Source organism: Protopterus annectens, chromosome 3.part1, assembly GCF_019279795.1.
Source record: "Protopterus annectens isolate FY-2018-M chromosome 3.part1, PAN1.0, whole genome shotgun sequence".
Taxonomy (NCBI): domain Eukaryota; kingdom Metazoa; phylum Chordata; order Ceratodontiformes; family Protopteridae; genus Protopterus; species Protopterus annectens.
This window is the reverse complement of record NC_056732.1, coordinates 1,299,161,991-1,299,175,993: the sequence shown is the minus strand read 5'-3', so window position 1 is coordinate 1,299,175,993 and position 14,003 is coordinate 1,299,161,991.

The following is a 14,003-nucleotide window of genomic DNA, read 5'->3' as shown; positions in this document are numbered from 1 at the left end:
GGCAGTGCCGATTAGCTAGGGTTAAACTATTCCCTGCTCAACGAAGTCTACTCTTCAATTTTTTCCCTTGGAACTAGACAAACCTTCAGCTTAAACACTCAAACCATTCATTTCACAGCCCAGCACTTGCTCAAAACTCCTAGCAAGCACTAATTAACCCTAGCACTAGACCCCCCCCCCTATACTGTCCAGAAGGACAAGACTTTCTATCCGTCCCTACCAGCCAATCAGTAAAACAGCTCACTTTACCTATTCATGCATGTCCAAAGGTCAGTTTCAGGTGTACACTCCAGTCCAACTGATGTATCTGGGCATTTGAGGCAATGTTACAACTGCCTAATGTACGTAGACAACCCTCTCCTCCTACCACCAAACACTAATATATGTGAGAGATGCAATTATACAGCCAAACTGGAGGCAAAGCTCTCTTAACCCAAGACTAGAACAAACGATTAAGAGGAGAAGGGAAATACTTGCAACACACCACCAGTCTCATATAAACCTACTAAGTCAACACCCCCAAATAACACACATAAATACACAAAAACCTACACGGAGGCTCTAAATAAAAATCTGCAAAAGCAACAGAGACCTCCAAAGCAGACATCCAAGCAACCTCCACACCCCATCACAAACCATGAAACACATACTTCACATAGTCATTGTGCCATGCAATCACAGCCCTTAAAGGAAAGTAATATACCCAACACACTAGTAATAGGTGACTCTATAGTTAGGCACACCGATGTCCCACTAACTAGGCTGGACAAGGAGAAGGTTACAGTTAGCTGCCTGTCGGATGCCAGGATCTGCTACATAATACAAGCACTCAGGTTGCTCCAGAACAAGTACAAGTACGACTCTGTCATTGTCCATGTTGGTGTGAATGACCTGAGACGTGCTTCCCTGACCTACATGAAAAGAGCTCTCTGATCACATAGCCCCTGACCCTGAGTAGCATCCTGCCCTCACCAAGAATGATGCCACAGTATAAAGAAAAAAATTATCAATTTCAACAGTTGGCTAAGTTTCAAAGGGGATCCAGTATCTGTCCACCTGGGATGACATGCCCGACAAGCCACGTTGCTTCGCAAGAGATGGGTTGCACCTGTCACCCTTAGGCTTTTGAATACTGGCCAAGGCTTTTCCCGCCCCATAGTGCCTTTTTTAGGCAAGGCTCAAAAGACAAACCCACCACCATAAATAAGTAACCAAAAACTGAGAGTAATGCTACTCATCGCCAGAAGTCTAAACCTCAAAATGCATGTACTCGAGGCACTCCTCAGTATGGAGAACATCGATATCTGTGCAGTAACAGAAACCTGGTTTAAGGCTCCAGAGAGCACCCCAGCACTACCAGGCTATAACTCATACCATACTTTCTGGCCACAGAACCTGGACCAAAACACAAAAGGCGGGGGTGTATATATATTCATCAAGGTTACCCACACCTCCAGGTTAGTGGTGCAGCACGATGCCTCAGAGATCATCCATGTGCATCTAACAACGGGCAAAACTGCAATTCAAATTGTGGCTTGCTACAGATCACCCACCATGACCCAGGACACCCATTCCACATTTCTGGAGACACTGGAAAATATGAAGGTCCTACCAAATGCCCTAATATTGGGTGATTTCAATTACCCAAACATTAACTGGGAGACTCAAGTAATAACTCCCTTGCCCAACCCTTCCTAGAATTTATAAACTCGAACGCCCTGGATCAACTGGTCAACACCCCCACCAGAGGTGACAACATATTGGACCCGGTCATCACCAACATGGGTGACCAGTGTTCCACACCGGAGGTCAACCCCTCGCTGGTTAGATCAGACCATAGACTAATCACTCTGGATATCCACATTCTGCCCCACCCCCAATCAAGGAAACCACCGTGAAAACCTTTTCAAAAGCAAACGTCGCATTACTTAAGACCGAGGTGGAAAGGTTCACAGCCCCCATGCTAAAGGACAATACTGTCCAAGCTGCTGAATCCCTTATCGAAGGCACTCTATGAGCACCTGCAAGAATGCATTGATTGTGCTATCCCAAGCAAAACCAAGACTCACTCCTCCAAGAAAAGGAAACCAGTCTGGTGGACCCCTGCCATAAACAAGCTATACAATACAAGGAAGAAACTAGTACAGAAAAGAGTAAAATCCCAAGAAGGAAAGACATCCCTGATCAGTATCAGCAAGAAACTACGATCCCTCATAAAACCATCTAAGGCTAGCTTCAAAAGAAAAATTACCAAGGACTCCAAAGATAACAACAACGCGTTCTTTAGCTATGTCAAGAACCTAAGTGGAAGCTCTCAGATCTGCTCTGAGTTAGTGCAGAATGGCACAAAATACACTGAGTCCCACAAGTAAGCTGGCAAGTACGGCTGGTGCAATCGGCCAAACAAGCTTGGTAGATACTCAATAAAGAAAGCCAGCACCATAAGGACCAAAATAGTATTTTAATAATATCACATTCCAGACTGGTTTCAGCAAGTAGCCTTCATCGGTGATATCCATATACATATTGAATTATTTAAATACACTCAGTGCCCCATCATTTCGTATGACATCACTTCCACCATAATTAGTGCAAAAAACCTTTGAAGAAGCAAAAAAGAAAAATAAATGAATGCATCACATTTTGTCATTCAAACCAGGTGAGAATAACTCCTCTAATTTAATAATCCATTTCCTTTCTTTTTGATTCAAAATAGAGTGCCATCCTGAGTGTATTTAAATCATTCAATATGTATATGGATATCACCGATGAAGGCTACTTGCCGAAACCGGTCTGGAATGTGATATTATTAAAATACAATTTTGGTCCTTATGGTGCTGGCCTTCTTTATTGAGTATCTACAAAATACACTGAACCGACTTGATATTGCCAACATTCTGGCAGACAGGTTTAGTGCAAACTTCACCCCCCTCTCACCCACTAAAGGTTCCATAACCATACCAGAAGAATGTAGAGCCCTGGCAATCACTGACACACAGGTTAAAACAGCCCTATTCAAAGCCAAAAACACAGCTTCAATGGGACCCGACGGTGTCCCAGGCTGTGTCTTACACGAGCTCCAAAATGAAGTAACCCCTCACCTAAACACACTGTTCAAACTCAGCCTCTCTATAGGCTATGTACACATAGAGTGGTGCACAGCAACAGTTATCCCACTCCACAAAGGTGGAGCCACAACAGACCCCAGGAACTATTACCCTATAAGCCTAACTAGCTTGGTCTGCAAGCTACCTCCAAACACTGGACCCTACTTGGCATTGTTAAGGGTAGATCATGCCTCCTAAACCTGGTGGACTTCTTTCAGACAGTTACCAAGGCTTTAGACGAGGGAAAGGAGCTCCCCACAGCCTACCTAGACCTCACAAAGGCTTTCAACACCATTCCCCATTCTGGTATTATAGACACGCTCACCAGCCTGAACATAAACCCCTACGTCACGAGATGGGTTGCCAATTGGCTCACGGATGGAACCCACATGGTGAGAGTTGCAGGCTCTAGGTCCTACTCTAAACCGGTTACAAGTGGCATCCCCCAGGGCTCAGTCCTGGGACCCCTTCTGTTTGGTATATACTTCTCAGAGGTACAAGCAAGCACAGGAGGACTGTGGCTGACCAAGTTTGCAGATGACTGCAAACTGCGGGCCATAATTGACTCTCCGGCTGATACAGACATCCTCCAGAAGGGTCTCACTGATACAGATACCTGGTGTCAAAATCATGGCCTCAAGCTAAATGCCAAAAAGGGCATAGTCATTCCCTTTGGAAAAAACAAACTACCCATGAACTACCACATACGTTGTAGTCCCCTAAATACAGAAAATGTAATAAGGGATCTGGGGACCCAAGTAGATAGTAATCTCTCCTTTGATAATCATATTGCCAAGGTGGTTAGAAAATCATTCTATGTGTCCCACCTAATCACAAAAAAGTACACATCTAGAACAAAAGAGGTTATTGTGCCCCTCTACTCATTACTCATCAGACCGATCATAGAGTACAACGCCCCATTTGGGATGTACCTTACAAGACACCTGCAACAGCTGGAAAGACCACAGAAGTACCTCACCAAGAGGATTACTGGCCTGAAACAGATGCCCTATGCAGCCTGACTGAAGAAATTCCAGCTGTACTCGGTTGCATACCGCTTACTCAGAGGTGATTTCTGCCTGACATACAAGGCCATGTACAATCCAGAATTGATGGACATGCTCCACCTAAAAAAAACAAATCCCCTAGAGCCACATGCTCTAGGGATCTAAACCTCACCACAGTGATAAATAGGATGTGCTGGAGGGATAGATTCCAGTCCCAGAGACTCCCCATGCTTTGGAACAGGATTCCAATCTACATTAGGCAGAGACCCTCACTAACACTCTGCAAGAGAAGTCTTGACGAGTGGATGGGAAACAGAAAATTTACCCCGGGGATCACTACAGTGGCTCTGCTGGACAGAGGCACAGGGAACTAATGGCTCTGCTTGACAAAGGCACGGGGAACTAATCTAAGGGGGTGGCAAAAGCCAATACATTCTGGCTAGGCTTATAGATGCCCTTGGGCAGATAGCCTAGTACTTACCTATGAACCTAAAAATCAGAGGTTAAAATTTAAAAAAAGGCTGTCCATATATGAGACTGTTCAAGAAGAGATGTTTCAAAAATGGTAGAATAAAAGGACAGAACATTTTGTAAAAACCTGATATTTTCTGCTGTAGCAAAGAAACTGAAATGAACTGATTGTACTAATTTTATGAAAGCACAAATAAGCAGCTGGAATGGTATTGCACAGCAGGAGTTAATTGAAAGGGCACATTGTGTATATGCTTTAAACCTAGCCATAAGAAAACAGTCAAGACCTGTAATAGTAAAGATGCAATTCTAACAGCAGAAAGAGTTGATTCTGACAAAACTGTGACAGAAGGACAAAGTACTAAAAGCTGGAGACAGTAGAGTGTAGAAATAATTACTCACTGTACACCAGGCAGAAGAGGAGTAAATTTATTCCAGCAATCAGGGAATGTTTGGGTGTTTTTGACTGTGCCTTTAGTATTACCTTTAGTAGCAATAGTAAGGAAGTTACTGATATTTTATTTAAGAACTGGGCTATCCTGTTAAGTGATGAGGATGTCCGGGACTGTGTAAGTAATAAGCCCAGTATTGTTTATTGGAAGGGGAATAATTTAAAAGGGCTTTTGGAGTCCGGTGTGAGTGGACGACAACAAGGGATGATGAAAAAATATGGGTGTTGTGCCTACTTGCCCACATACATTGGAAGGTAATAGTGTTATGATTAATAGTTTTGAGATCAAGTTAAATAAAACATTTTTTTGCTGTATTGAGAGGGTGGTATATTGTGCACTTTACTCTTTTTGTCCATGTTTCTATATAGGGAAAACTGAGAAGAAATTTAAAAAGTAGGGTATATGAACACCTGAGGGATATAAGAATGAATAAGGCTATGAATGCTTTAGCCGAGCACTGCATGTTTAGACCTGGACACTCATTTAAATTTACTATATTGGATGTCCTTGATTCAGATGAAAGGGGTGGTCCTTGGTCACTTTTATTAGAAAAAAAGGAACTGTTATGGCAAATGCGTTTAAATGCATCACAATGGCCTAGTTTGAATGAATTTCTTTCCATTTCTTGTCTTTTAAAATTGAGGGCATTAGGGAGATAATTTAGCATTTATGGTTGTACGTGTATTTATATGCACATTAGCAGCATTAATTTAATATATACATTTTATATATATATATATATATATATATACATACATATATATATATATATTTTTTAATTTATTTAACATTTGTTGACCGGGAAAGTCTGACTGGGTTCCACAGATCCTGTTTTCAGCGGAGGCCCGGGGAGAAATGCTCCAGAAGCATGTCTTTAGAATGTGGGAGGAAACTGGAGTACCCGGAGGAAACCCACGCGAATGCAGGAAGAACATGCAAACTCCGCACAAAAGCCACCCCAGCCGAGAATCAAACCAGAGAACCTCTTGCTGTGAGGCGACAGCATTAACCGCTGCACCAATGCGCCGCCCAGTATATATATATATATATATATATATATATATATATATATATATATATATATATATATATCCATACATATAGTTACATATTTATATACATGTGTATATTTTGTATGTTTTTTGATATGTTACAATGTGTTTTATTTATATATTTTCTCCTATGATTCATAGGTTCATAGTTTACTACTAAGCTAACTGCCCTTGCGAGCCATTTTAAGCCTAGCCAATTATCCCTTGTGAGACTCAAACCCTGCACCTTGTGTTTGTAAGGCAAACACCTCAGCCATTAAGCCACCCTCCCAACCCTTTTTAATAATATTTAGGAGGGTTGTATTTAGGTATGTACACAGATTTTCATGTAAATTGATTAAGTGTTGAGTGTCTATGATTGATTGTGTTGTGAGTGTGTATTGAGTAACTTTAGACATGTTTTATTTTTTGCTTTTGTCTGATGAAGTTTCTGAATTGACAGAGATGAAAGCACTTATTTTATTGTTATGTTAAATGCTCATATTCCTCAGCTTTGGCTGTCTTTATCGGTTCATGTTTGTCTGCTGGGGTCCTATGTTTTTTGAGTTTATCCTCTTGTTCTATTCTTCAGTTGGGAATTATGGCTTCTGGCAGCGAAGCGGGTGACTCGCAAGTTATTTTCCCCAAGATATTTGGAAATCCATAAGTGATTTAACGTTACTGATGCAGGACTTGTCTCAACAGTCTGAACATGTGGAACAACAATACACACCCCCGAACCAACCAGAAACTACAGTAGCAGCTATGGAAGTGAATCAGAATGGAGATGTGAGTGAAAATCATGTCATGCAGGGTGCACGCTTTTCCAGACATGGTTTAAATGCACAACAATGTCTGGATCATGTGGTATCTCTCAGTAACACCTTGAATGATGTTTCGAGCAACTTGGGTGTATTTTCTCATCAACAAGCATCTCATATTGGAAATATAATGGATGCCCCTTTGTTAAACGAGTGGCTTCTTTCAAACATGAGTTTTTCTACAGAAAAGAGAGTAAGTGAAGCCGATTATAATGATAATTTAGAAAAGTTTAATCACTTGATGTTAAAAATAAAAAAAACTACAATAAGACGGTATTTATTTTGGGAAATAAAGTTAAAAATAGTGCCAAAGGGGCTTCGCCTTTGGCAGTTCTCTACTGGACTTGTTTCTAACTCTTGTTTTCACAAGGAACTTTTAACAAATGTTTGATCAACATGGTTTTGAATATATGGAACTTGTCATTAAACATAATGACAAGTTGATTCAGTGTTTTAGCCAGGAGGCATCAGAATTGGACTTGCTGATAACTAGTAACCCAATACATGAAGTCAATAAATTTGACTATGTTTGTGTGTTTAGGAGTATTGAACAGCAGGTGGCTAACATTACAAGTAGGAAATTGAGGAAAATTGAAAGAGACAACACAGAGTATGGTCGGAATATTGCCTCTCCAGACCCTCCTAGGTCTCAAGATTGAGGTGAGCAACATCAGGGGGATGTGGCTGATGCATCAGAGACTTTTTTAAAGATGGAAGATTTTCCCCCATTGAGATGATCTACAGGGAGAATGTTGTCTAAGTTCCCCAGTACTTAAATAGGGATCAAGGAGGCATATGAACAATCCAAGAGGCGATGTGAGGGGGAACATTTGAGGGCAGAGATAACGGAAGAACCCCCACACAAATTGGACACTAATTCATCATCTTTACCAACGTTATCTGTTTCTTTAAATTCTAAAGGGGACTTTAAAGTATTAAGTTATTCAAATGTGTCTATTGATGTTTTGGAATGTGATCTTTTTGCCTGAGGTCTTACTTTTGTTCCAGTTAATTATTTTAATATAGGGGAAGTGTTGATTTAGGACGGCCACAGTGGTGCAGCAGTTAGCATTTCTGCCTCACAGCAAGAGGTTCTCCAGTTCGATCCTCGGCTAGGGTGCCTTCTGTGCGGAGTCTGCATGTCCTCCCTATGGTCACGTGGGATTCATCCCAAAGACATGCTGTAGGTGGATTGGACACTCTAAATTGGCCCTAGGTGTGAGTGCATGCATGTGTGTGCCTTCTGTGGAAGGTTGGGCACTGGGCTGACAACTCAACACCATAAAACTCCACTGCCAGTCATGAGCGGACAGGTGATCCGCTGTGGTGACCCCTAACTGGGAAAAAGCAGAAAGAAGAAGAGGGGGAAGTGTTGATTGACTTGAAATTGTTTATAAGGAATCTTAATTTCAACCTTATGTTTCAAGGCTTGGAGTCCACAATGGAACCCCTTAGGGTATCAGGTACATTTACCCCCCCAATCCACCCTTCCTTGCAGTTATTTGATAGGGTTTGTTAGATAGATATTCGTAACATTAAACATGATAAAAAGGTTAACAACCTTAAATTGGATGAAATTGAAAAATTGAGGGTGTTAAACAGTAACAAAGTGATTAGAATAATGAAACCAGATAAAGGGGGGTGGTATTGTGATCATGAATGTGTCTGATTACAATAAAAGAATTGGGGGGTTGTTGGCAGGTAGGGCCTATGGTAAGAGCATCATTAAATGAGTTTTAGAGCATATAATAAAGTGGGTTCTTATTACGTTATTGAAGTTCTGAAACTTCAAACACCATAAGGTCAAACCCTTATGTTCAAAGTGTAACAGTAAAAAAAAAATAAATACAAAATATTCCCTTTCCGCACTGTATTGCGATCTTGGAGTTGGTATATTTAAAGAGCGGGAGGTGCAGGAGGTTGCCCTCCCTGCTTGCAACAGTCAGGTAGGTTTTTGGTGTTTTATTTTTTTACATTTGAATTTTTGAAACTTCCAACATCTAAGTTCGATGTTCTCAGGTTCAAAGTTTCAAGGATTCGACAATGTAATAAGAACCCTAATAAATTAAGGGGGTGTTTACAGGATTTATTCATTGAGGGTAGTATTTCCATCGATGAATATAATTTTTTGAATTTGGCTTACCCAAGGACCCCCATTATTTTTGGCCTGCCCAAGCTCCATAAGCTTCTATTACAACCACCCATGCATCCAGTTGTGGACCCATGGGGGTTGATTACACATTCCCTGGCAAAATTTCTGTATATAAAATTAAAAGAATTTGTTGTGAATTAACCTTATGTTAAGTTGTCAATCTCGCCTTCATTCTTGCTGGATGGGTTCTGAGCCGATCCTCGGCTCCGACTCGGCACTTGCTAAGCTCGAGAGTCACTTTTACCAGCTCGAGGCAGCCCCATATCCCATGATGCAAGGCGGTAATTACCCAGATCTCGTTTGCTGCTTCGCTAATGAGGTCATCCTTTTTACCAGCTCCTGGTAAGTGATATTTTTCTTGCTATTTTTCAGGTTGTAGGTGTCTCAAAACCCTAAATTTTAGTCCTTTAGTCTTCATTCAGCCCTTCAGTGTACTTTTCACTTAGCTCCATACCCTTTTTTCCCTAGTTCTCTTAGTTTAGTTTTTCAGGCCTTAGGCCTTTCCCACCCTCACAGTTCCTGTCAGGATTTCCCTCAGGTGTGTGTGTTGTGTCACTGTAATTTAATAACTAGTTTTGTTAGTTATTAATAATTTTTTAGTTGTTAGTGTCTTGGTTGGACTGATTGGTGTGTGCGAGTGTTTTAGGACCGAGACATGTCCAAAGATACTAGGGTCTCAGGTTTCAAGAAGTGTGACTCGTGCTTTCAGAAGATGTCTCTGACAGACGGTCACACTTCTTGTATTTATTGCCTGGGACCCCTACACCTGCAGGACTCCTGTGCTATATGTCATTCTTTCAGCCAGAGAGTCCTGCAGGAACGTAGAAATAAGTTGATCCTCAGGGGTCTTCTTAAACCAGAGAGCTCCCCGGCTAAAGTCGGCTCCGGGAAGTCCTCTAAGCCTCCCAAGACCCAGGCTTCGGTGTCCAAGTCTGTGGTCTTGGTTCCGACTCCGCTGGAGTCGACATCGGCTCTGTCCAGAGCCGATCCTTCCTTGTTGGAAGCTTCTGTGCCGGCGCCGATACCCTGGCTTCGGCACCTGTGTCGGCTCCGTCTGGAGCCGACACCTAGCTCAGCATGTCTCGCCCGCTGGAACCGAGATATCTTTGTCTCCTCTCGGAGCCGACAAGTTGTCGGCTCCACCTGGAACCGAACGTTCTTCGGCTCCGATGGCTCTGTCCAAGAAGAGGTCTAGATCTCCTTTCTTGGAATCTATTCACTCGGCTCCAGCCTCTCCCTTGCCTTCGGAGCGGAGCCATCAGAGCCAATCATCGAGGTCTTCCAAGCTCTCAGACCACGACTTAGAGAGAGTGGTAAGTAGGCTATTAAAGTCACAGGCACTAGCCCAAATGCTCCATAGCCCATCTCATCAGACGTCAGCTATTCTACATCCCCCTGAAATTCCTCCTTCGACTCTCCTACAGAGCTCGGAGCCGGAGATTATTGGTACCGTGACTTTTGCTGCTTCGGAGCCGATGCCACACCTTTCGGCTCTGTCGTCCTCGACTCCTATCTCCTCCTTGAGACCTTCCTTGGAGGGATCTGGGCATCGGGCTTCCCTGGTCGGTTCTGAGGGGGCGAGTGGCATCGGACCCTTGTCGACCCCATTCTCCCTCTCGGAGCTTCGGCCTTGGTGAGCTCGGCCCCAACATCTGCTTCGGAGCCTTCCCTTTCGGTGGGACCAGGGATCCCTGTTTCTTCGGAGCGGGATCTCTCGGCCCTCCCTGGGAGGGGAGCCTTCGAGGTGATGAGGAGTGTGCTAGCCCCAGAGCTTAGCCAGCAGTCGGTTCCTTTAGCTCCTCCCTCTACGGGGCCTGTAGATGCCTCTTCCTGTTCTCTTGCTCCCGGACCCAGAGATCCATCGCCCCAAGTCTCCCTATTGGGAAGAACTTCCTCTTCCGAGGTTTCTCCTGATCCTTCAGGTGAACCCCCATGTAAGAGGACCTGCAAGAGGAAGCATTTAGACTCCCCTGAGTCTACAACCTCGGATACCGATTTAGATGAGTCGGAGGGGTCCCCAAGATCCCCCTCTGAGGATGTCTCCTTTTCAGACATGCTTGAGCTCCTGAAACAGGGGGAACTGGCCCTCCATTAACCCCTCCTGGGATGAATCGGTATACCTGGAGGCTTTTGGATCTCGACCCTCCACCTCCTGGGTGTCTCCGCCTTTCGACCCTCTCATGGAGGTCATAGCTCAAAAGGCGTGGGCATCTCCTGATTCAGTGGAACCAGTCCCCAGGAGACCTTCAAAATTTATTACAGCCCCTGCAGAAAAGCAGTTTCTTACTAAAGGTGTCCCGGTTGATGCCATGGTGGTGGCGGCCGCCACTAAGAAGGAACTTGCAGATCCTTCCGTACCAGTCCATCCGTCTAACAAGGAGTCTAGGACTATGGACAGGTATGGTAAGCGGATGTTTTCCTCAGTGACCTTTACTATACGTTCGCTGAATTATTTATGTCACTTCACCAGACTTCAAAGGGACATCCTTAAAGAATTAGGTGAAGTAGTACAGGATACTTCAGCAGCAGGGGCTCAGGAAAAGATTGCTTCTCAGCTGGGAATCCTTAACTCTGTAACCAAAATCCTCCATGCAGCTCATTTCTTATGCAGCCGATGGGGCGAGCAGAGCTGCAGGCACAGGAGTGGCTCTCAGACGTCAGTCCTGGATGCGGCTCTGTAATTTTGCAGACCCTTTTAAGGCGTCCTTCACAAACTCTCCCTTTGATGGGTCAACTTTGTTTGGCCCTCAGGTGAAGGACACGTTGACCAGGTGTGAGCAAGACGGCAAGACTCTTTCTGCCGTAGGAGTCCGTTTCTCCACCCCTTCTAGGCCTTACCCCAAAGGTCAGAAAGGGGGGAAGATGTGGTTCCGAAAATCTCAGGGAGTCATGCCCGGACGCACGTGGTCAGTTTACCCCCAGAGGCAGAGGGGGTAATAACAATAGATGCTGCCCTAGGGGCAGAGGGGGTCCGCAAAACCAGGGTAGTAGAGAGCCTCTCTCCGACAAGCCGTTCCAGCATCCCTGAGGTGTTGCCTGACTGTCCACCCTTGGAGGCAGTCGGGGGGAGATTGTCGCTGTACCCAGAAGCCTGGTTTTCCCTCTCTCAAGACAGATGGGTACAGTCGATCATATCCGAGGGTTACAAGATTCCTTTCGAGGAAAGCCCCTTCCCTCAGAAAAGTTCCCTTCCAGACGTTCCACCCGGTCTAAGGGAAATTGCAAAACTAGAGGTTTCAAAGCTTCTAAACAAAAGGGCCATCCAGCCAGTTCCAACAGACCATTTAGAGTCCGGAATCTACCCAAGGTTCTTTTTGGTTCCCAAAAAGACGGGAGACTGGAGACCAATATTAGACCTCAGCAGGCTCAACAAGTCTGTCAAAAAGACGAGATTTCGGATGGTCACACTTCAATCGATTTTGCCCTTTCTGGGCAAAGACAACTGGATGTGCTCCATAGACCTTCAGGATGCATACTATCACATAAAAATCCACAGATGCTCCAGAAGGTTTCTCCGCTTTCGGCTGGGGACCAGTCATTTTCAATTCAGAGCTCTGCCCTTTGGTCTCACTACAGCCCCCAGAGTGTTCACCAAATGCATGGCAGTGGTCACGGCTCACTTGAGACGTCAAGGATTCCAGGTGTTTCCGTATCTCGACGACTGGCTCCTCTCAGCCACCACCAGGCATCAACTCATCCAAGCCAGAGACTACACCCTACGTCTCTGCAGTCAGTTGGGAATTTCGGTAAACTACGAAAAGTCCTCCTTATCGCCCTGCCAATATATTACCTTTATAGGCGCAAATCTAGACACTACTCGGATGTCAGCAAACCTAACAAGTCAGAGAATCCTAGATATCCAAAACCACGTTTGGATCATCCTTGCCAGCAAAAAGGTACAAGCCAGGTTGGTCCTGAAAGTGTTGGGCCTCATGGCGGCTGCCATCACACTTCTTCCTCTGGCCGTTTTTACATGCGTCTCCTACAGTGGATGTTGTTCACACAATGGTCCTTCCAGCAGCTTCCCATGCGTCACAAGATCCTAGTGACACAGACCTGCACGAACCATCTATCCTGGTGGATTTCCTCTCCTCTAGTCCATCAGGGCAGACCATTTGTTCCCCCGGCCCCGGTAGCCATGGTCACTCGGGTGGGGGGGGCATTATCAGGGCAGGATGGTTCATGGCACGTGGCAACTGTTCGAATACCACCTGCACATAAATGTCCTAGAGATGAGAGCAGTGCTTTTAACGTTGCAAGCCCTCAATGACTTTCTTCCCTTAGGAACTATTGCAGTTCATACGGACAACATGTCCGTGGTGTGGTACATCAACAAGCAGGGCGGAACCAAGTCCTATCCCTTGTGTCGAGAGGCTCTCAGACTTTGGCAATGGGCGATCTCCTCTCATCGGTTTCTGGTAGCAACGCATATCCCTGGGAAAACCAACATAATAGCGGACAGATTGAGCAGAGCTATACTCATGCCTCACGAGTGGTCTCTCAAGCAATCCATAATGGAGGAGATTTTTCAGAAGTGGGGCCGCCCATGCTGCGATCTTTTTGCTACTCCTCAAAACAGCAAATGCCCAGACTTCTTCTCTCTCTTCCCATTTCCGGGCCATCCCCCAGAGACGCTGTTACCCAAGATTGGCCCCAGGGACTCCTTTATGCTTTTCTTCCCTTTCCATTGATACCACAGGTACTCCAGAAAGCTGCCATTTTGAGAGCCAAAATTATTCTCATTGCCCCTTACTGGCCTAGACAAATTTGGTTTCTGTTCCTTCATCGCCATCTCTTGGTGCAGCCTTGGCATCTGGACCCAGCGCCAGATCTTCTGACCCACCAGTTGGGTCAACTGCACCGGTCCGTTCCTTCCCTCAACCTCACAGCTTGGTTGCTCCACTTCCTTCCTTAGCCAGGCTTCCTATGATCTCTAACCCTGTTAGAGACATCATAGTAGCT